Genomic DNA, 20,731 nt, shown 5'->3' with positions numbered 1-20,731 from the left:
GGTAAACTTGGAGCTGTATATTGTTGGAAGGAAAAAGGCATAGGAACGCAGAAACCAGAAGTGTAAACAATATGATAAAGGGTCTTATTAAGTGTTGGAGGGGGTATAGTGATTCATAGTTCAAGATTCATAGTACAAGACTCATAGTACAACCTTTACTGGCAAGGGTGCTTCTGAGGACTGGGTGGAAAGAACAGAACAATAACTTTCATAAAGTTTAAGTGTCCTCTGGGCTGATGTCCCAGGTAAAGGCCCCAGGAACCACACCTTAAACATAACTGGGCGAACTTTTGAAGGCCAGCACACGCCGAAACGGGGGGATACGTGCGTGGCTGGGCCGAGCGCGTGCCAAGCGCATTTTCAAAATGGCCTGGCCATGCGCATATCTCCCAGTAGACACGGATGTGCCGGGCCTTTAAAAAGGGTGGGCTGGGGGCGAGGTGGGAAGCCGGCCAGGACAGCGCCATTTTGCACTGACCCAGTGAAGCACGTGCTGGCAGCCGGCTGGCACACACAACTTACTTCTGCTTCGAGGAGCAGGTAAACTGTAAACAAAAAAAAAAATTAGTTTAATTAGGGTGGGTTTAGGGGTCGGGGAGAAGAGGGGAAAAGGGAGGAAAGGTAGGTAGGGGGATAGAGAAGGTCCCTCCCAGTCCGCTCCTTAATTGGAGCGGACTGGGAGAGAACGGGGAATGGCTTGATTGCATCGCAACACATTTTATCCGAAAATCACCCCCCCTTGCATGCACAAGTCGTGACCCGCCTGCACATGTATGCACTGACATAAAATTGAGCACACATCTGCATGAGGTTATCGTATTTTATAATATGCGTGCAGCAACATGCGCATGTTCTAAAACTGGTGGGTCCATGTGCGCACGCCAGGAACTGCGTGCATTTGAAAATCTACCCCAATCTTTTCAGTTAAAGTCTTCCCAAGCTGATTTGTTACTTGAATGTCCATGATTCCCTGAGCAGGAGTGTGAATTCTCTTCTAGGCCCTGCGCATTGAATTTAATAATTACCAAGGTAAAGTCCCTAGTAAACAGCACTGATAACCATAACAGGAATAATCATGCTGGAAGCTGATATTGTTTCTATCAAAACTTTTACCCATGGTCACCCTGGGGCCACCACTCGAGGTGGCCTCAACAGCCAAATTTAAAAAAAAATGCTTTTGAGCAACAATGCCCCCTTCCTCCTCAATTCCTGTCACTGAAGATAAAAAAAAGTTTCTATGAGCATCTCCTACCCTTCTTTGAAAAACATCCAGTACTAGCAGGTTCCCTCCATACCCCTTCCCCCATCCCTTAATGCAAAAATATTATTGTTCATGTATAGGGTAATACCCTGGACCAATAAATAATCATTGGTGTCTAGTGAGTGCCATATCTCCACCCCCTTGATTTCCACTCCCACACCTCATTACCTCTAAAAGTTGATAAGAATTGCTTGGAAGGGCCCTGAGCTCCCCTTAGCCCCAGGCCTGGTCGGCACCATTTTTCAAAATGGCACTGACCTGACCTTGCCCTAGTCAAAACTCCGTGCCTTAAAATGGAGGCAGGGGTTTATATAAGAGTGCACTATCCTAGACTCCCACATGGGGGAGCTACAAACCCACACTAGTTATTTTATTTCCACCCATACTGTAAATGGATCATTCCTTTTGGTAAAGATCAACGGAGTTGTCTACATTCATATGCCACAAGTTGGCATTAAAGCTATTGAAAATCAATTGTCCTTAATTCCTTTCCTGCTTTGGGAAAGATTAGTATCTCATATAGAAACATTGAAACATAGAAATGACAGCAGAAGAAGACCAAACAGCCCATCTAGTCTTCCCAGAAAACTTTCACACTTATTTTTTTCTTATACTTATCTGTTACTCTTGGCCCTTATTAGTGACTTTTTGGTACTAGTTACCTTCCACCCTCGCCATTGATGTAGAGAGCAGTGCTGGAGCTGCATCTAAGTGAAGTATCAAGCTTAATTGGTTAGGGGTAGTAACTGCCGCAATAAGCAAGCTACTCCCACACTTATTTGTTTACCCAGCCTGTGCAATTCAGTCCTTGTTGGTTGTTGCCTGAATATAAATCCTCTTTTCTTCATTCCCCCTGCCATTGAAGCAGTGAGCTGCGCTGGATATGTATTCCAAGTGAAGTATCGGGCTTAATTGATTCAGGGTAGTAACCACCATAACAAGCAAGCTACACCCACATTTATTTGGTAACCCAGACTATGAAACAAATTTAATTCTTTATTACAAATCACTTATAAAAAGACAAACATAACATATCATATATTATGCAACCATTCACACCACACATTCATCCATAAAGGCAATACATATTAAATACATGTTAAAACTTGCTGTTAACACAGTATTTGTTAAATACATTTAAATACATTGAAACAATATCTTTTATTCCCACAAATTTCAGCAGTCCAGCAGAAAGAGGGGGGCTTCCCAGTCTTTTGCATCGAGTGTCACATGTATGATTTTTTACCCACTGGTGAGAAGTTGTACATGTGCATGCGATGCAAAGAGCTCCTGGCTCTCAGAGAACGAGTCTGATCTCTGGAGGCTAGAGTGGCAGACCTGGAAGAGCTGAGGCAGACAGAGAGGTATATAGATGAGACCTTCAGGGACATAGTAGCCAAGTCCCAACTTCAGACTGGCAGCCCTGGTGCTGCCTTGGAGGAAGAAGGTCTCATGATGGGAGACCATCAACTGGGTGCAGCAGGAAAGGGTCCTGTAGCAAGGACCTGCTCTCCAGGTGATGCATTGTCCTTTCACACTGAGGATATCTCCCCAATGCCTACTGCCCAGGAGGGAAGGGTTAGGTCGGCTGTCATAGTTGGTGATTCGATTATTAGGAATGTAGATAGCTGGGTGGCTGGTGGGCGTGATGATCGCCTGGTAACATGCCTACCTGGTGCGAAGGTGGCGGACCTCATGCGTCACCTAGATAGAATTTTAGACAGTGCTGGGGAGGAGCTGGCTATCGTGGTACATGTGGGCACCAACGACATAGGAAAATGTGGGAGGGAGGTTCTGGAAGCCAAATTTAGGCTCTTAGGTAGAAAAAAATCCAGAACCTCCAGGGTAGCATTCTCTGAAATGCTCCCTGTTCCACGCTCAGGTCACCAGAGGCAGGCAGAGCTCCGGAGTCTCAATGTGTGAATGAGACGATGGTGCAAGGAAGAGGGATTCAGTTTTGTTAGGAACTGGGGAACCTTTTGGGGTAGGGGGAGTCTCTTCTGAAGGGATGGGAGCCGCCACTCACACTCCCGAAGGCCCAGGCCTAGCTCACCTAGTGCTTCCGCCAGCCCTGGTTCAAAGGATATTGTTGATGCCAATGCCAATACAGATGGGCCCAACTTATGAATCCCAAAGTGCTTTTCCATTAGGTCAAGCTGAGAATAATGACCTTTAGAGGTCATAACCAGACAGAGGGGACATCTTCAGAAATTCTGGTCATCCCCCAGACAAAGGACACATCTGAGAGTATGTAATAGACATGAAAAGTTCACATACCCGACACCTATTAAAGCCACTGGTTTTATTCTCTTTCAGGGGTATCGTATGGAGAATGAATGCAGTGACACTGCCAAATTAAATGTCTCAATGTAAAAAAAAAAAACGTGACCGGTGCCACCTTGATGTACAGATGCCGGTATAGCACAAGCTGCCGAAAAAGAACGATAACTTACAAACAACAAATAACCTACTTAGGTGTCTAAAGGGAGAAGAAAAAAAAGATGATGGGGCCCTGCAAAGACTGATTCCTCCAGTTCTAGGAAGCAGATTGTTCCCTAACAGCAGAAGAGACAAAGAACTGCAACTGGTTGGCATAACATGCTGCATTTGCCTAGTAGGGGATGTTCAAAGTTTCTAGAAACTTTGAAATCAAATTTCTGTGCCCTGCTCCATCTAATGATATCACCCACGTGTGAGTACTACCATCCTGCTTGTTCTCAGAGTATCAGTTTTATTTATGGCTTCATGTCTTTTGTACTGTGATTTCTTTCACACCAAACATTTCCAGAAAAGGTCAGGGCTAGGTGAAACTTCAGATATTATCTTGGATTTTCTTTAAATATGGTCGAAATTAGAGTCTTGACTTCTTGTGCTAAGTTTGCCACTAATATTTATATAACCCTATGAAAATCTAGTTACTGCTGTATTGTTTATCTAGCTAGAGAATAATTGGATAATAACACTGTTCTCATACAGAGTGTTTAGGAAGGAGGCTACAGTTTTAATAATAAATACAATTAAACTAGATCCTATTTTCAGAAACACCCTGTGCTTGCTAATATTGCTTTTGGAAGATAATCAGATGCAAATTAGTTTTCGTGTGCTTAATAAAATAGCTAGCTACAAATTATTTTGTATTACTTTTTGTAAGGGGATGGTGAAAGAAAGTTTGTAATGAAATGCTAAAGGAAGCTTAGCTCTTGAAATCTAGTCACAAACATATTAAGATAGACCAATAGAAATGTATCACTTACAATTTATTTGTTGACCTTTATTTCTAGGATGCAGACAGAAATATATGAATCATCTAGGTCAGGATCACCTAAGCTTTACTCTCAGCCTTCAGGGTTGTGGATGGATGAGACTTTTGTGACTGATATTTAAAATAGTAATGCCATTGTAGTCTATTGAGGCATACAATGTGACTAGAAGGATGTCACCTTCATGAGGAGGTGGGAGTAGAAAGGTATGGTTCAGTAATGGAGACTGAGTGGAGCATTCACCAGTCAGGTGACTTTTCATAATGTTGTCATTAAAACAAAATGTAGCTATTCTTTCAAAAATCTTTCGCATAGTATAGCCCTCTGTTTCTTAGAGATGTCATCAGAACATGACAAGTAGTATCAAAATGGTCATTGTACCATCTGACCTTCTGAAGATATTTTGCTCTATGGCTGGATTTCCCAAACCTGTCCTGGGGACTCTATAGTAGAGATGTGATTCGTTTAAAGATATCAATTCTGGCTTCAGATCGGGCGCTCCGTGGAAAATTCATTTTTCCATGGTTTTTTTTTGGCAATTTCTGACAAAGTGCATTAGTATGCACTAATGGGCCTTACTGCACACTAACAACCAGTTAGTGCACACTAGGGATGTGCAGAGCAAAATTTTATGTTCATATTTTTTATGTCCGAAAGGGGGTCCCACTTGCGGCCAATATGGACATAAAAAAAATCCAATGAGTTGGGTATATGTACATATGTGCAAAAAAAAAATTTAAACCCCCTCACCCTCCTTAATCCCCCCCCCAGACTTACCACAACTCCCTGGTGATCGAGCGAGGAGTGAGGACGTCATTTCTGCAATCCTTGGCGAGAAGCATGTGATGTCGGTGGCACGTCGAGTGACGCGGCGTCACGTGATTCCCGGCAAGTTCGCGCCGGACAGCTCGTTCGGCCCAAAAATAACTTTTGGCCAGCTTGAGGGGGTCAGGAGGCCCCCCCCAAGCTGGCCAAAAGTTCTTTTTGGGCCGAACGAGCCGTCCGGCGCGAACGAGCCGGGAATCACGTGACGCCGGCGTCATTCGACGTGCCGCCGACGTCACATGCTTCTCGCCAAGGATTGCAGAAATGGCGTCCTCACTCCTCGCTCGATCACCAGGGAGTTGTGGTAAGTCTGGGGGGGGGGATTAAGGAGGGTGAGGGGGTTTAAATTTTTATTTTGGCTCAACAATCGCGATTTCCCACATATCGAACATATCTATGTTCGATATGTGGGAAATCCGATCGTTTATGTCGAATCAATTTTTTAAGTAAAAAAAAAATATGAGTTGCGTTTTACTAATGCGGTCAATCCGAATGCACACCCCTAGTGCACACTATCTCAGCATTAGTGTGCAGTACACTGTACGAGATAGTGTGCACTAGCTAGATGTTAATGTGCATTAAGGCCCGTTAGTACACACTAACAGGTTAGTTAGTGCGCCCTAATAGAAATTACAGCGCACTAAGTATGTAGTAGTGCACTGTAACTAATATTAGTGCATACTAAAAAAATGCAACTTAAAAATTAAAAAGTATCAATTCAGAGTTCATTAGCTGGAAATACGAATTTTGCCGAAATTTCGGCAAAAATCGCTTCATATATCGGCACTAGCAAAGCATGATGAATTAGACAATATTGTTGACATTGTCTAATTCGTGAAAAACGAAAGCACATCCCTACTCCATAGCCAGTCAGGTTTTCAGGATATCATTATCATCATTTATGTATTATACTTTTTTCCAACAAAAAGTAAACAAAGCAAGTTACAGAGATTTCACATTTACAAAAACATTGGCTGGCAACTCTGACATGAACAAATATAAGAATATATCAGGGTGATTACAAAAAATGACGCAGTAGATAAAGGTAAAAATAAGTACAACAGGTTAACATTTGGGAAAGCAGAATGAGGAAAAAGCCTTAGTAAATAAACCTAGGGATATGAGGGTAGATTTTTAAAAAATATTCACGCGTCTTCATGTGCATGTGCTACCCGGCGCGTGCACATGAATGCGTGATTTTATAACGTGCGCACGCTGGTGCGCACGTTATAAAATCCAGGCTGACGTGCACGGAGAGAAGATTTGCCTTATTTATGCATGGCAACAAGATCGGGCCTCCCCCAGTTCCCTCCCAGTCTACTCCAATTAAGGAGCGGACATGGAGGGAACTTTCCTACCCCTCTACCTCCCCTCCCTACCTCTTCCCATCTCTTCCCCAACCCCTTTGAAGGCCCTACCTTTTGTAATTTTCTTTATTTCGGAACTTACGCCAGCTCAGGAGCTGGCGTAAGTTGTGGGCGCCGGCAGGTGATACCCCGGCACAGTGGCAAATGGCTGCTGTACTGGCGGCCTCCAGCTCCACCCTTCCCCGCCCCCAGGACTGCCCCTTGATAAAGGCCTGGTTCTTGGCATGTTATGGGGGTTTCATGTGCAGTTGGACCTCTTCTAAAATGTGCGCAGAGTGCTCAAGTTCCCACCGCACGCGTAAACCCGTTTTCCCCGCACACAGGGGATTTAAAATGTAGCTGTTAGAGTTTAAACAGACTACGTACAGGTCTAATGTATCAAAGTAGACTTTTTAAGGTGATGCCTGGGTAAGGTTCCAGGTATTTTCTAGTATCTGAGAAAAGTTCTACTCTATGTGAAGTAGTCTTTTAGGTCATGAAAAAGTAAGGCACGAGGTGGCTTTCCAGATTTCATCTGGATAAGATGCAGTAGGTTAGGGGCTGGAGAAAGATAACAGGGGTATAACAGTGATACTAGCAGTTTCTGCTACATATTTTCTCTTATGTAAATTTCTTTCTTTCCAAGTCATTTTACAAGAAATTTCTTTTTTTTTTTTGCCCTTTGGGATTAATGCATAATTGTTTGCCTTTATAGGGTTTAATGCATAATATTTTGCAAAAAGATAAAAACCCATATTTCAGAGAAATTGTAAAATTGAGAATTATGGTAAATGCTTATGACAATAATGTAAATGAAGTTTGGGGTTTTTTTAAGGGCAGCCAGGCTTAGTCCTAGGCTGCTAGATATACTGTGGGCTCCTGGCTGTTCCTGGTCACTCACTAACCTCACTCACTACTTTCCTTATTTAAGTCACTTAGGGGGTCATTTATCAAATTGCGTTATGGTATTTTTGAATGCGTTAAGTGACTTTAACGCATGCGAAAACTCCTTAATGCATGCGAAAATGCCTTTAACGCATGCAATAGCAACGCATGGTGCAATGCAAATCTGAAAAAGAGGAGGAGTTAGGGGCAGGCTGGGCTCACAGTTTTGCGAAGCCCTATTGCACGGCTTTAACTACGGCACACTGCTCTCTTGTGAAGATTTGAGGACCTTCGGAGTGAGGAAACTCACCCAAAGATGAGATTTGTGCAATGTTCTCTCAACCTAGCTTGATGGACTCTCTACCTGGGTAATATCAAGCTAGGTTGAGAGAACATTGCACAAATCTCATCTTTGAGTGAGTTTCCTCACTCCGAAGGTCCTCAGATCTTCACAAGAGAGCACTGTGCTGTTCATACATCTCACTTTGAATGTCAAAGTGGTCCCTAACCACTACACTAATACCTAAACTTCACCTCAAGTTACTAGGTGGGCTTCTCATAGAGATATAAATACCTATCTAGTGTGCAGGTACTATGGCTGGTCTCTCTCTCTCTTTCATAGTTAGCTTCAAAGTTACTACAAATGGTCCACCCAGTGGTTGTATGCAGGAAATAGAACACTTCAGAAATGTATCACAAAGCATGAAAAGGTTAGCATTTCACATAGGCACTTTGCAATAAACTGCCTAAAATATGCCCTTTTTCCTATCACATGAAATATTTTTCACATTTTGATAAATCCAGGCCTTAGACTGGGGAGGGGGATCAGGGTTTAGGTCAGGAGATTAGGAAGAGGAAGTGGTTAGGAACGTAAGTTTTTTTCCCTTGGTCTATACATAGTTTCGTATCTTGCTGGCTGTTTTCTGGGGGCAGAGGATCAAAGGAAGGAAGCAAAAGTGACTGTGGCTATAAAAGAGGGGGGATAGGTCCTCCCTACCTTATTTGCCATACCAAGGGTGTTCCTTCCTCTCTCTTTCCCGCTCTATTGGTAAACCTGTTGTGTTTTTGTTCACAATTCACCTTTTTTATTTAGTCTGGTTTGTCGCAGCTTGGGGGTTGAGTGTACCCAAGCTAGGATATGGTAACAGTGTTTGAAATGATTGGGTTCAGTCACTCCTGGCATAGGCACTTTACTGGCCCTGGCAGATTCCTCCTCCACTCCCCATATGCAATAATGAGCAGTTATGTGGCTACAGACTGGTGGACCTGGGGTAGGCTATTTTGCTGGGGCAGACTTTCGAGGACTTTCGAGGAGGAAAAGGGTGCAATGAGATGTTGCTGTAGCTGTGGTTGCCTGAGTACCGTTATGTGCTAATAAAGTTGTGGCTTTTGACTGTCAAGGTTCATCTGTTTTTTTATTGTAATTGCATTTTCTGTACAAGAGGATGGAGTGGAGTAAGATGGATGGCCTTGATACCCATGCTATTATAGTGTGCTGCTCAGGGTGCCTTACAATAAATAATAAACAGTTCACAAGTCAATGGAAAATGAAACAGAAGAAATAAAATAAAATAAAGTCAATATAATATGAAAACACTGGCATACCATTGGCATAGGAAGTCTAGGGACTGCTCACATCTACCCAGATTATGAACCTAAGACTAGTAGAGATGCTCTACTCTTACTAAACTAAACAAACCTAGTTTGTCTTATATCCAGGCCAGTGGATTATGGAAAAAGTTCTATGAGTAAAAGGTGAAAAATTAAAGCAAAAAGTGTTATATTTTTCTTTTTATAAGGAACTGACATTCTTCTTTTACCCCTTTTATACTGAATTTATAATCTGTAACTACAATGATAGTGGCTCAAGGCTTATTTTCACTTTCTTCTCCTTTCTTGTGCCATAAAAATCACTAAACTGGGTACAGTTGTGTGTATGTGTGCTCATTTAAATACTTCTGGTTAATCTCTACATTATGCATCTCTCTCTCCTTCTGTCAACCACATTCTTTGCAATTTGTGATATATTTTATTGCACAAGTTAGCTGAATTTATTGTTATACAAGGGCTTTTGATACCACCCTCCTTCCCAGTATGAAAATGCAGTCTCTCACTTAACACATTTAATGAAACCAATTGACGCATGTGGTATACAATGGGTCGGTAACTTTCATACATGCCACGCGAGCACACACGTGTCAGGGACTTGGATATTTTACAACATACACGTATAAATATGCACATATTGGTGTCAATTTTCAAAAGTCCATACGTGCGTCCATGTGTGTGCGGTTCTCAGCACGTGTACATGGACATGACTATTTTATAACAAGCGCGCCTTGGCGCGCATGTTATAAAATACGATTCCCATGCACACATGCAAGCAGTGGCCTTTTCCGCACTCAATGGGGGAGAGGATTTTCAAAAACAATGCACGGCGACGGGAGTAGGGTTTTCCCAGTTCCCTTCCAGTCCGCGCCAATTAAGGAGTGGATTCGGGGGGAACTTCCCTATCCACTTAACTACCTCCTCCCCCCTGACCCCTAACCCTACCTATTAGATTTTTTTTTTTCTGATCCTTCAGAGCAGAAGTAACTTTGGTGCTCTGGCCAGCTGCCGGCGAGTTCTTCCCTGGGACATGGCTAATGGCCGCTATCCTGGTCGGATCCCATCCCTCCTCGCCCAGTCCACACCTGCAGCCCGCTTTTTTTCGTTGGCTCAGCACTTCTGCACATATCTGGAGTTATGCATGTCGCCAGGCCATTTCTAAAATGCAATAGGCGCGCGCACGGTCCGGCCACATGCGTAACCACCGGATTTTATACACGTGGGCCTCTTAAACTCCGGGCGATTATGAAATAGCCTGATCATGAGCACATGTGCGCTCAGTTTTAAGTGGACACACGCTTGTGCACGCAAATGTTGCTTCTACTACGTAAGTCAGGGAATTTTAAAAAGCAAGCACACTGACGCAATTGCCCATTTTCCTAGTTCATTCCCAGTTCATCCAGTTAAGGGATAGCATTTCCAAACTCCCTTAGATAATTAGCCTCCATTCCCCCCTGTTAGCCCCAACCTTTAAAACCCTGTTGATCGGTCTAGATTTTTTTGTTCTCTAACTTACACTAATCAGAACTGGGACTAAATTCTGATTAAATGTTGGGACTGTATACTTTCTAACCACTTTCAGTGGGAAGTTTTAAGAATTGAATTAAAAGGTAAAGGACTAATTTCAATCTACATACTCTGAGGAAATTGAGTAAGTGGGAGAAGAGGAAATTTCAGTGTAAATAGGGAACGCTTCCAAAGCGATTAAGAGACTTTGCTTGAAGATGTGAAGTCACAAGTTTATTCTATTTGTTCTCTTATTATTTATTGCTGCTAATCAATAGCAGAAGTAAAGTTACGTGGCAGGGGACCCCGGCACGCTCCAGTGTGCAAAAGCATTTACGCGCAAATTTCATGTCAAAATCCAGGAATGTCCAGGCCTTGCCCAGACCACATCTACCCACCACCTCTTCCTGGAAACTTTTCATTTGTGCATGCAGCAGCATGCACTTTTAAAATCCGCCCAGGGCGTGCCGGTCCGACATATTCATGCATTCCCCACTTGATGCGTGTGTCGGGCTTTTAAAATTCACCTTTAAGTTTTTAAGGAACTTTTGCTATATCAGGTAAACTTAGATAAAGACAATGTTATGTGTGAAAGCTTTAGCCTCTAATTCACAGATAGTTAATCTTAGGGATGAGCATTTATTTTAAACCAATGCAAAAAATGCAATGATAGATGCCATTTTTGGTTTGTTCTGAATGGAATGAACCAAAAATGACCTCCTATGAAAACACCTGAAAATGTTTGGGCATTTCTATATTGGTGGCATTTTTTTTTAAAAACCTGGGACTCCCACAGCCCTGGAAAGCCTCAAGAACCGGGTCTGCCATGAGCAACCCCCAGACTGGCACAAAAAACTAATATGGCCCAGTCAAAGCCTGTCCAGGTCTAGTCAGATGCAGGTCCCAGGGCCTGGTCAAGGCCCTCTCCCTATGTCAGTGTACCAGTGCTAGGGAACTCCTACCCCAGCCCCCACTTCTCTAGTTCCCTTATCTTGTATAAAACTGGCAGAGGAGATGCCAACTACCTCTTGCCTGCATCTTAGTCCTTTAAAAATGGCACCATCCATCTGGAGGACAGCTTCAAAGTGATGTCACGTCAGTGCCTTACTCCAGTGGAGCCAGCACCATTATGATGCATGGCTGTACAAACATATGGCTCAGCCTGACCAGATCCTGACTCTGCCCTGGACATTCTATGGTCCAGTTCTGGGCAGGATCTGGCCAGGATGGATGTTTTTTTAGGCCAGATATGGGCATCAGAGGGGCCGGGGGAGGCTCTGGTTGTGCCTGGAGATTCCCAGCTGGACACGCCTAGGCCCCTGGGTTTCAAGGGCCATTGGAGGCCCAATTTAATCAGAGTGAGTTTTTTTGTCGTTGGTTTTTCACATTTAATATTTTTGTTTTGGCAAATGAACCAAACTGTAAAAAAAAAAAATTAAACCATAAACACAAACAAAATTGGGGGCTGCACATTCCTAGTTAATATTCAAAAGATATAACTCTTATTCTCTCACTTTCAAAGTCCATTGTCTACATTTTGCAACCATTGCAATAAAACTTGCACAAACTATTTTTTAGTGTGAGAGTTGGTAAAAATGTAACATGCATGCTTAAAGTCAATTTAGCATGTCATGCGATAAATTTTAGCATGTGCATGGTAAAATATTTTCCTGATTCTGTGGCCATGCTATTAGCATCAAATTTACCTGAAAATGCATTTGCTATTCATTGTAAGAATATTACATAGCATTAGCAAAAATAAATTGCATGTGCATTCTCTTTACCTCCTGACTCCAAAACTGGATCAAACAAGGCTGGCTCATAAAGTTGCTAACAGTGCAGAAGGGAGAAAAGGGAGAGCAATTGAACTCCAAGGAAGGAGGTTAATAGGAAAAAGAGTTCCAGGAAAGGAAATACATGTTTCTGCCTATCTGTCTTCTGTGTCAGTTAAGGTCTTGAAAAAGCAGTGTGAGAGGACGTGGTTTGTGAGTGAAGGGAGCATGGAAAGGAGAGACCCACGGGAGAATATGGCTGCTCTGACACCATCATCTAACCATTCATCCCTCTGCATGAACCCTGCAGGGTAGGTTGTATAGTAGCTGGATGACAGTATGTCAGGGCCTTAAAGCAAAAAAAAAAATGATAGATTACACTCAAACCCAAACAAGTGATACTAATAATGTCAATAATGGCAAAAACCTGTTATCGCTGGGTAACCTATTGCTTGAAAATATATTTACATTTTACTTGTGTGTTTTGGTGTCTCTCCTCTGCTGCTCTCTTCTTTTTTTTTCCATATCTCCCCTGTAGGACTGAACCTACGGGGGTAAATCATCTGGAGTGGGACCCCCTTCCCCCGTGGGATTAAAGAGAAGGGGAATCCCCCATGAGAAGAAGAGAGGGGAGGGCCTGAAACTGAAGAGTCTGCTCCTGTACCCTGTGCCTCCCGCCTCATGGCCCATGGCAGATCTGCATGGTTTTAGTGAGCACATGCTAAATAATAGCAAGTAGAAAACATAGCAAACTATTTACCATGCGATACAAAAGCATACTTTACATGCAATGGGCTACACTAGGTCCTGCCCTGCTGGTTAGGGAAGTGATCTCAAACTGTCAAGAGCAAAACTACCATCACTATGTGGGATCCACGAAAGCACAAGGCCTGGGGAGTTCACCCTGATTCAACCCCTCTCTGCCTCCCCCCTCCCCCAAGGACAACCCTATTCCCTTGTCCTCCTCTTGAGATCCCCATAATACCTCCTATTGCAGCAGCCACATCTCTTCTATTTGTCACCCCTAAAGCATTCCAGCCCCGCCCCATTGATCCCTTTGACTTCAGGGAGGAAAACATGCTAGCCCTGAATTTGGATAGCAGCCACATCCAACAGACCACCCTACATCTAACAGTCTACTCTCTATGCACATCCTGTTGTACTGGGCTCAAGGCTGGCCTTGACCCTGGTGGTGCCCTATGAGTGTGATAAGAAGAAATGGAGGGGGGGCACCATAGGTGTAGCCCCCATGAGAACAGAGAATCAAGAGGAGATGGGGGCCAGTGCTAACCCAGGGTGTATGTAAAACAATAGAATAATACTCTGAGTGAGCCTAAAAGCTCTCCAAAGAGAGCTCTAAAGTCAAACAAATCATTCAGCATTATCCGGCTAATGTAGCCACATGACTTTAGGGCAACCAAAGCACAGCCCTAAGGTTTGCCAGATAAACTTAGCCGGCTAACTTTGAGAGAGAGAGGAATATTACACAATGCACCTGTGCCCCAGAATATCTCAGCTAAGTTAACTGGAAAGTTTATCTGGCTAATTTTGCTAGCTGGCCAGCAGCTGACTACAGATCTCAGAATGTTTGTATCTCCACATCAATAATAGCAATTATCACTGGAATCATGCCATTCTGTATGACTGTTGAATTATTAGACCTAGCAAAAGTCTTATGCCTTCTAAATTATGGAATGCTATATCACCTTTTTCTTTCGGCAATAATAATGCTCTCTGGTAAGTATTACATTTTTGGTTTTAGTTAACACATGCTAAATAGTAAGTAGAAAACATAGCAAACTATTTATCTTGCAATACAAACGCATCATTTACATGTGATGTGCTTTCATTTACAGACATGTAGACAAGTTTTAGCATGTACATACCAATATCTTCTGATCCAGTTTAGCGTACATACTATGCCATTAATACATAATATGATATTTTTTTAGTGCACACCAAATCATCATCATCGTTTATTCCTTTCAGGCATTTACAGGATACAGTTAGGCAATACATGTCATAGGTTATTAAACAGGACTACATGGTAGAAAATATGAATTCAAGGATTTGCACATGAATGAAGCAGCAATACAATTTCAAGATTACATAACATGAATGAGGCAGGGGCTACTGAAGAAATATGATAGGGAGTAAGTTCCAAAACATTGGTAGACATAGCAGAATTTTGTGCATCATAAATGCATACGAAACATTATTGCATAAGCCTATATATGGTAAGAAGTATTTTTCACCTGTTTTTTTTTTTTAAACTGGATGCCCCTGTTCACAGAAACTGTTTTTCTTTAAAAAAAAACAAAAACCGATGGTGTATGTTTTCACAAGAAAGCAAGCATTTTCCATTTTTTACAGAACTATTTCAAATGAGAATTTGATTTTTTTGCTCATCCCCTATGCCTCACAGGGCATAGGGGATGAGCATAGGGAACTTTGAAGCCAAGAGTTTGATAGAAGTGGGAAAAGAAGCAGCAGATAGTGATGGAGGACAAGAGAGAAGAACTGAGAGACTGCTAGGATGGGAAATTGCGGGAGGGGGCAAGTAGAAGATATCTATAAGGTAGAACAAGGAGGGAAGGAGAATCACACTGCCAGAAAAGAAATTGTAACCAGCAAGACAAAATAAGAGGGACAGAGACTACTGAGTTTTTAAAGGTATAGGGGGCAGATTTTAAAAGGGTTGCGCGTGCAATATACGCATATAACCTTTTAAAACCCCTCCTGCGTGTGCCGAGCCTATTTTGCTTAGGTTTGGCAACGGGCGCCCCGGGATGCGCATATATCCTGGGGCTTGAAAAAATGGGTGGCGCATGGGCGGGGAGGGGCATGGGCGTGGCAAGAGGCCTCGCCACTGTCACTGGACCTGGGGATTGTGTACCGACACTCAGCCGGCAGGCGCAACCTATGCCTGCCCAGAGGCAGACGTAAATAATAAAACAAAGGTGGGGGGGATTTAGATAGGGCTGTGGGCGGGTTAGATAGGGGAAAGGAGGGGAAGGTGGGGGGGTGGTGGTGGAAGGAAAGTTCCCTCCGAGGGAACTCCAATTTCGGAGCGGCCTCGGAGGGAACAGGGAAAGCCATTGGGGCTCCCCTAGGGCTCAGCGAGTGCAAGATGCACAAGTGTGCACCCCCTTGCACGCGCCGATCCTGGATTTTATAACATGCGCGCGGCTGCATGCGCATGTTATAAAATTGGGCGTAGATTTGTGCGCGCCAGGTTGCACGCACAAATCTACGCCCGCGCGTAGGTTACGGAATCTGGCCCATATTTCTTAATAGCCGTCAAATGGAAAACTGAAATAATTGTCTTGTTAAGATTTTGTGATTCTTTTAGCTTTTATGTATAAATAGATTTTATGTATTTGTAAAGTTTTTATTTTATGTAAACCACCAAGATTGTATTTCAGATTGATGGTATATAAAATTAACTAACTAGGGTGATAAAAGTTGATTTCACAGTATTTAACTTTTTACACACAAAAAAATTCAGTTACATGGAGAGAATACTAATGCTATTAGAAAAATTTTAAGATGTCCATTATCTTTCAACCATAGAACTTAGAAACTAGAACCTATGCACAAAATATTCATCAAAGTGGTAGAATCTGCTCCCTCAAGAGGGAATTTCAATAGAAAAGAAAAGAAAAAAGATGGGACATGTTGCCTGAGAGAGAGAGGGAGAAAAACAAAACAAAACTGGAGACTTGTGATGTAGTTTAATTTCTTTTTGGATGACCCTAAAATCTTTTCCCGAAACTCTAAATACCTGTAATTTAATTTTATTGTTGTTGATTTGCTTGTGAAGAGCTATCTAGAGGAGTGATAGTGTGTCAAGCTGAGATCCCGAAACGCCCACCATTTTCTACCTGCTATTTGCTATCTTGGTACACCTAATCATCATGTTCAAAATTACAGAGACTGGGTAGAAACCATTGTTATGGATGAAAGCAGCACTAAAACTTTATTAGACTTTGGATTTTCTAAAATGTGCCCTTTCTTTTGGCCTCATATCCCAAGCCCATATCAATTGTCTGTCTCTGCACAGTATGATTTCAGTTATACTTTGTTGTCAAGTGCTTCATGCATTACTTTCGACAAGTATAAATATAAAAAATAAAGTAATTATTCAAGGTACAGCAATGTTGCATTATGTTTTAAGAAGTTACTTTTGCAAAAAGTGTTTTGCTTTTGGTACTGAAATTCCTAACCATGTAGAAGTTATGAAAAACACTGAATGCATGTACTTCACTCCCTGTAATGGTACCTGCTAGATAAGTGACGTTTGTACTGCTTATTTAATAGGGATGTGAATCGTTTTTGAACGATTAAAATTATCGACAGATAATTTTAAAATCGTTCTAAATTGTTAGAGTGCACGATACAATACAAATGCCCCCAATTTATCGTCAGGGGCATTTGTATTGTATCGTTAAATAGGGCACGGGAATTATTTGGGGGAAGGCGGGAAAACCGGCACACCAAAACAACCCCTAAACCCACCTCGACCCTTTAAAACCAATTCCTTACCCTCCCCCACCCTCCTGAACCCCCCCAAAATGTTAAGTTACCTGGTGGTCCAGTGGGGGGGGGGGGTCCCGGCGCGATCTCCCGCTCTCGGGACATCGGCGCCATTTTGGCTACCACTGATAAAAATGGCGCAGATGGCCCGATAAAAAAAACCCCACCCCGACCCTTTACAAATTACCCCTTTGCTTCTCCCACCCTCCCGACCCCCCCAAAAACCTTTTACATATACCTGGTAGTCTAGCGGGGGGTCCGGGAGCCATCCCTTCAATCATACCCTCGGTGCCGGTGCCGGTGCTGGAGGTTTCAAAATGGTGCCGATCGCCTTTGCCCTCACTATGTCACAGGGAGCGACCGTCGCTCCCTGTGACAAAGTGAGGGCAAAGGCGATCGACTGCCAGTATGGCGCTGATCGCCTTTGCCCTCACTTTGTCATAGGGAGCGACCGTCACTCCCCTGTGACATAGTGAGGGCAAAGGCGATCGACTGCCAGTATGGCAGTATGGCAGCTTTCAACACTCATGATGGAGACTATGAGTATCTAGTCATGCCCTTTGGTTTATGTAAGGCACCAGTAGTTTTCCAAAAGATGGTCACTGAACTTTTTTGCGACCTACTTTATACCTGTGTAGTTGTATACTTAGATGACATACAAATTTTTTTCCCAAGATCACCACACTCATTACCGCAATGTGCACACAGTCCTGCAATGCCTGTGAAAGAACAATTTGTTCACTAAGCTGGAAAACTGCATTATTGAGCATGAAGAGCTCCCCTTCCTAGGATACATCATCTCCATCTCCATCTTCCATATGGACCCTGACAAATACCCATAGGAATCTGATCATTACAAAGATTTTTGGGATTTGCAAACTATTATCATCAATATATCCCAAACTATTACTCTGTGATGGCCCCTTTCACTGCTCTCACCCGCAAGGGTGCCAATACTAAAGACTGGCCCCCTGAAGCTTCATAATCATTACAAATCCTTAAGAATGCCTTTCTGGAAGGGCCTTGCCTGTGCCATATGGATCTCATGTGGTCTTTCATCCTGGAGTAGATGCCTCCACGGTGGCATTGGGGCAGTATTAAGTTAACATTCTCCAGAAGGAGTACTTAATCCTTGCTCTTTCTTTTCAAAGAAATCTTTGCCTGTGAAGCTTAACTATGGCATCGTTGAGGTGGATTGGCCTATCAGGAGATCAAAAATCCCCCGGTGGGCCGATGCAGTTGGTCACAAGATATTTGGCACCAACATGTCCTCTGCTTTACAATGTCCCCATGCTCTGGTGCAGAGAGAAGGACCCAAAGGAGATAGCAGCTAAATAAAAAGATACTGTGGGACACCACTGGAGGCCAGGCTGGCGGCGACTGAAGTGTGGCGTGATGCTGCAGGCCACCACCACTGGCCAGGCTGGTGGCAAGGGCAACTGCTGGAAGCAAAGCCAGCAGTGGCTGAAGAGTGGAGTGATTGCCTAGGTTGCCCAATACCCTTACACTAGTCTAGCTCTGGCTGCACTGGCTCCATGTGGGAAAATAGGATTCCATCTGGAGTTGTGCTACTTTGAGCCAAGCTCTCCCCAGCCTCACTCTTGGCCAGGGTTTAATTTTCTTTTCTTTTTCTTAAGTCCTGGAGGAAGCTGGCAACATGGATTACATCTGGTTCCCCCTTCCCTGAAATAGATTGGCAGAGCGGAGCCTACAGAGCCATAAAAAGCAGCATGTGTGGCACCCAGTCTACGAATATGTTGGGGTAGGGCCCTGAGAAGTGGAGGCAAGCTGAGAAAGAGAGGGGTGAGTCAGAAAGAAGTGCCTGTTCAGTATTAGTGAATCTTCTGTCAGAGGTGGCTGGGCTTTCAGAGGTGCAGTTGGTTATGGAATCAGTGAGTCTCCGAGAGAGAGAGGGTGCTGAGAAGAGGTGAGAATGGGAAAGAGATGGGGCTGCTGCAGGTTGAGGAAAGGCTGGCAACAAGCAAGAATGTCCACATAATGATGTGGAAGTGCTGGAGCAGGGTGGCACTTGCTTAGTGAGCACATGAGCAGCAGCGCAACAGCAAAAGTCTTTGTGTGTATGTTTGAGCCACTGGTTGGCAGTGTGGTTGTCTCATTACTTGGCAATTGGTTCAACATTTGATTGGTTAGCAAGCAACTTTTACACCAGACCAGGATATATGTAAGAGTTGTAACCAAACTTGTGGGGGACCCAAAAGATTGCATGGATGGAAGGGGGCTTGCAGCTCATTTTGCTCACCCTTGGTCTAAGGTGTGCTGTGGTTAGTTGTATAGGAAAAATATGAAATTTGTTTGAGAGAGTTTTTTGTCTCAATTCTGCCAGGCTCCAGGTGACATGATGTACCTCTCAAGGATCAATGGTGTGGTTATGGGAACTGTTGAAGCACATGCTGTACAAAAAGTGCACGAGCGAGTCACAGACATCCTGTGGGCCAGTTTTGAAAAATATTCCCCAGGCTGATATTTTCCTACAATCCACCCCTGTTGGTGATAGAGAGCTATGGCCATGAAATTGACTTTTAAAGAGTGGCATCATCTACTCGAGAGAGCTCAACATTGTATCACAATATGTACGGATCACAAAAGTTTATACCATCTCCATCAAGCTCAGCAACTAAATGCAAGACAGGTTCACTTGTTTCTGTTCTTCACCCATTTTACCTTTGAATTACGGTACTGTCCCAAGCTCAAAAACCAACAGGCAGATGCTTTCTCATGCTCCTACAGACTGAAAACTTCCTAGAGACTCGCAGGCACATCATAGACCCTGCAAAGAAACTTCTGGCTACCTCCATGAGCATCCCTCCAGGGAAGATGGTCATACCTTCCTGTCTATGTGAAAAAGTGTTACAATGGGCCCATGACTCCCATGTCACAGGCACACTGGACAGGCACGAACCCTTGAAATGCTTCAGCGGAACTATTGGTGGCACCAAATGACCTGTGCACAGCAAAAACCACTGCATGGCCAACTAGGGGTGTGTGCATTCGTTTTTGACATATTGTGAATCCGCAGCGTATATGCCATATTCATTGTATTCGTGGGGGTTCCGAAACATATGGTGAATCACCATGAATACAATGGATCAACAACGAATAGGCCCCCCACCCTCCTGACCCCCCCAAGACTTGCCAAAAGTACCTGGTGGTCCAGCGGAGTTCCTGGAGCGATCTTCTGCACGTGGGTCGTCAGCTGCCAGTATTCAAAATGGTGCCGATAATCTTTGCCCTTACTATGTCACAGGGGCTATCGGCGCCATTGGTCGGTTGCTCCTACCATGTGACAGGGGCCGTATGCAACGGATTTGGGCCCCTACAAATCCGAATCCCGAATGGGACGAATCTATCCCTGCTGCACATCCCTATGGCCAACCCTAGGGGCTGGTACAACTGTTGGCAGCCCCCAAGAAACCCTGGACCCACCTGTCTACAGATTTCAGCGTGAACCTTCCACTCACAAATGGTGCTACTCTGATCTGGGTAATAATTGTTCATTTCTCTAAAATGGCACACTTCGTTCCATTACTGGGCCTTCCATACATACCTGAATTGGCATGCCTCTTTACTCTTCATGTTTTCAGTTTGCATGGTCTCCTCAAGCACATATTATGAGTCAGAGTACAGTTTATCACAAAGCACTGGTGCTCCCCATGCAAGAAATCTGGCATCACGCTAGGCTTCACAACCGCATACCTCCCCCAGGGAAACAGA

The 20,731-nt window shown here is 43.6% G+C and overlaps 1 protein-coding gene and 1 long non-coding RNA gene across 2 annotated transcripts in view; one reads left to right on the top strand and one right to left on the bottom strand.

Moving 5' to 3' along the window:
• The window catches only part of LOC115090152 (putative N-acetylated-alpha-linked acidic dipeptidase), a gene marked incomplete in the record, with an annotated part of 417,134 nt that overhangs the window by 48,634 nt on the left and 347,769 nt on the right, over nt 1-20,731 (bottom strand).
• Nucleotides 1-20,731, top strand: part of LOC115090153 — a 175,525-nt gene that overhangs the window by 35,882 nt on the left and 118,912 nt on the right. The window contains exon 2 of the long non-coding RNA XR_003856319.1: nt 3,578-3,953. This is a non-coding gene — a long non-coding RNA (uncharacterized LOC115090153). The remainder of the gene's footprint in view (nt 1-3,577; nt 3,954-20,731) is intronic.

Source organism: Rhinatrema bivittatum, chromosome 4 (genome assembly GCF_901001135.1).
Source record: "Rhinatrema bivittatum chromosome 4, aRhiBiv1.1, whole genome shotgun sequence".
Classification (NCBI taxonomy): domain Eukaryota; kingdom Metazoa; phylum Chordata; class Amphibia; order Gymnophiona; family Rhinatrematidae; genus Rhinatrema; species Rhinatrema bivittatum.
The sequence above is the reverse complement of the archived record's forward strand: the minus strand, read 5'-3'. Positions and strand labels throughout refer to the sequence as shown.